This window comes from Chlamydotis macqueenii, chromosome 1 (assembly GCF_036417535.1).
Source record: "Chlamydotis macqueenii isolate bChlMac1 chromosome 1, bChlMac1.mat, whole genome shotgun sequence".
Lineage (NCBI taxonomy): Eukaryota > Metazoa > Chordata > Aves > Otidiformes > Otididae > Chlamydotis > Chlamydotis macqueenii.
The window spans coordinates 85769409-85773121 of record NC_141556.1 but is presented as its reverse complement, the minus strand read 5'-3'; positions in this window follow the sequence as shown (position 1 = coordinate 85773121).

Below are 3713 nucleotides of genomic sequence, written 5' to 3'. Positions count from 1 at the left end.
TGAGGCAGAAGAGCTTGAGTTAGACAAGTTTATTTTTAAAACTAATACAGTCTCTTTGTAAGTGATAACATTTTCATATGAGTTTTCAAGATGGCCAGTGACCTTAACATTGCTACATCATTTTTTTCTAATGCTCTTTTTTTTTTCATTTAACTTCAGAAAGTTGGCAATTTTTGGTGCAGTCTATGTAACTCACCTGTCATGGGAAGGGCGCATCATATGGTACATACATCTTTTTGGAAGGCTGAAGTTGGTATATCATATATCTCTGAAGCAAAACTTCACCCTACCAAACTGTTGCAGGGGAATTTACTGTTCATAAAATGTAGAAGATCAAAGTCTCAATTCAATTTCACTTCAGGACAGATATTAAGAAAATAATTTTCTGAAATCTGCCTAGATTCCTGTCTTAGAATCATAGAATCATAGAATGGTTTGGGTTGGAAGGCACCTTTAAAGGTCATCTAGTCCAACCCCCCTGCAAGGAGTAGGGACATCTCCAAGTAGATCAGGTTGCTCAGAGCCTCATCTTGAATGTGTAAGAAATACTTGCAACAACATCTGTCAAATACAGATCAATACACTTAACAATTCTGGGATTCTTTGAATCATACATCTATTTCTATCTAAGAGGTATCTAAAAGATAATTGTCATTCAACATTTTTATATGTGACAGTTGAAAGGCACACTTGGAGATCCAGCACTATTCTTTTCAATGTGCTGATCAGTTCACTGTATAGAGAAGAGAAGGAGTCTGTCACAGAGAAAAAAAACAGGTCCTCTCACTAATTTGTGGACTCAAGAGAGCAACACTGTCATCTGTGTCTTAAAGATAAGAAGGGAATCAGTCGATAAGGATTACTTGTGACGTCTTCCCCCCGCCCCCATTCCCTCCTCCTGCTTCTGTAGTTAGAAAAAGTGTACAGGGAAATTCTTGTCTTCACTTTTGGTAGTTGATAAAGGCATCTTCAAAGAAACTTAGATGCTAGCAGGAAAAAACAACTGCACGTCTACAGCACCATAGTCTTGTATATGTGAGTACTTCACATATTCAGCTCACATATTCAGCTCATAAGCTCAAAGCTCTACAGGCTGTATATTCAACAAAGATGTAGAACTGCACACTGCCATCATGCAATCCCCTCCAAGGCAGACCTTTTTCAAGGCTTAAATACATATACAGACATTACACTGTCCTGTGGCACCTAACCTGAAGAAGACTTCCATATCCAATTGTTAGTGTGGAAAACGTGAGATATGCTTCCCTGGCTTATTGCTGCCAGATGCAAATGTGCTCCGTCCTTACTCTGATAGATGCAAGAAGCTCTGCTTGAAAATGTACATAACTACAATGTCTGAATTACTCAGCTTCAGCTAATGACCAGAATCAAACAGATTGCTCTGAAGTGTGGGTCATATAATTTTGGATAAAGTTATGTCTTATACCTGGATATCTCAGAGCACAAGCAGAGAGAGCGCATCTATGTGAAATAAATCCACATTCTTTCCAAAGAGAGATATGAATTTTTGAATAAATAAAACTTTTAACAACTTGATTCTCTCCATAACTGTTCAACTTTCATACTGAATTATTTAACAAACTCTGTTCCAGCAGAATGCTACTTAGGAGCATACTCTTCCAATAGAAACAAACAGTAGTGTCTGTTAGATTCAGTATATAATGTTATTATGGTCTGTGATGACTTAGGAGAGGGACCATCACCTCCATCCCAGATCTTGCAAGACAGCTTTCTCAGCATCACAGCACCACTGAAACATGATCCATGCTCTTCATTGAGAAAGTGATGCACATTTCATTTTCTGAAACATCCTATGCACACTTATAATGAGGTTGTGATCCAACTACTTTTCAAGATATGTCCTGATTAATTTACAAGGTCCATATCTACACATTCAAAGTATTTCTAGATTGTGTGTCTGGGATAATCCATATAGTGTTGCGATATCAATGTAACATTTTGTCAAATTATGTGGCACAAGTACATTTAATCAAGCGGAGGTAGAGGACCTGTTTAAAAGATAGTGGCTCATGAAACTATTTTATCTCCATAATACTTCAGACAAGGTTTTATTACTTACTTTAATTTAAATGACATTGTGTTCAAAATGATCATAGCCGTTTCATAATCAAAAAGGCAATAAATTCCTTCCCATAGAAATTTTAAAGCTTAGATAGTGTTCATTAGAAAAAACAGAAGTAAAATTAACTTCATTACTTAGAGCTTAGGAGCTGTTAGATGCTGTAATTATGAAGAGGGAAGAGTTCAGACACATAGATAAGACAGATAGGTAAATAAACTGTGTATTTTCATGAACAGATTTGTCCAGTCAGTTTACAAAGACATCTTCACTGTAAGATCCCTTATAGTTAAACCTAGTCAGGATGCTACACACATTTGTATACTGTTTCTTTCTTTGTACTATCAGTGCAACTACTGACAAGTGTTTGTGAGAGAGTTCTACAACTGTAGATATTGTGAAAAAAAGATAGGGAAGAGTGGAAAAGGCTCAAAGGCAAATGTGACAGAAACACATGGAAGACTTAAAGCTATGTTGAAACAAAGGGTTATAAGGGCTTAATTTTTTTGCATATTCCCATTTCTCAGTTTGCACAAAGATTTGGGATTTGACTAGCTGTAAACTAATTTAGGCCACAATGAACAAAGCCCCTCTGTATCTGTTGGACAGTATGGATCACAGTAGTGCTCCTCCCAGTAATGCAAGAGCTGTGATTACCAAAAGAGTGTCTTGTTACTTTCAGTAAGTCGAATCTCAATCATTTATGCAAGAAGTATTTGCAAATTGGATTCTGATGTTAAGCTGAAGGGAAGTGACCTATTGCAAGGAAAGAAAGGTCAGCAAGGAACTTTTTTGCAGTACACAAGGACCTTTTTTTACAGTATTTAGAGACGTTTGGTAAATGTAGAAATATATATCTACCAATGACCTGAGTGGTAGAAAGAACGAGGTGTAAGTAACAGGTTTCAGCCATATAAAAAGTCTGTTGTCACAATATAATCAAAGATGTTAAGAAATTATGCAAGTACTACAGGAATAGGGAAAAAAAACCCCAGCTTGATGAAGGCAGAAAGAAGATTTGGACTTTAGGAGAGAGACCAAAGATTTGGGAAGCTCTGAACAGATATTTAATTATCTTCAGACTAGTGAACCAAGACATCATATTCCCCTGAGAGACTTGCAAGGTGGGGCAGTAAACAGTTCTGTCCTGGTATGCTGCTTGTTTCAGTCATTTTGGAAGCCAGTACCAAACTGGTCCCTTCCATCTCGCTTAGCTCCCAGCTGCCACTTGAGAAGGTCTCAACTCCCAACGTCCACTACTCAATTTTTAATGTCCCAGGGAAGTAATCTGATTCCTAGCCCTCAAAGCAGAGAAACTTCCCTCCCAAATCTTTGCAATATGTATCCTTAAGGAATCAAGGACACACAGGTTGGCTGTCAGCTGAGAAGCAACAAAAAACTGTAAATAGTAAGTATAATAATAAGTAATGAATGATTTCTTTTATGCTTCCTATGCAGAAGAAGAAGAATCAGAACTGGCTTTGTGTCTACCCCTTGAATGGACTTTTGGATGCAGATGAGAGATAGCAAAAATAAAGTCAGCATATTGGCCTTTCTTTTGCGGGAGGAGGGGTACTGGGATCCATAACCCACACTATCTTGCAATAGACAG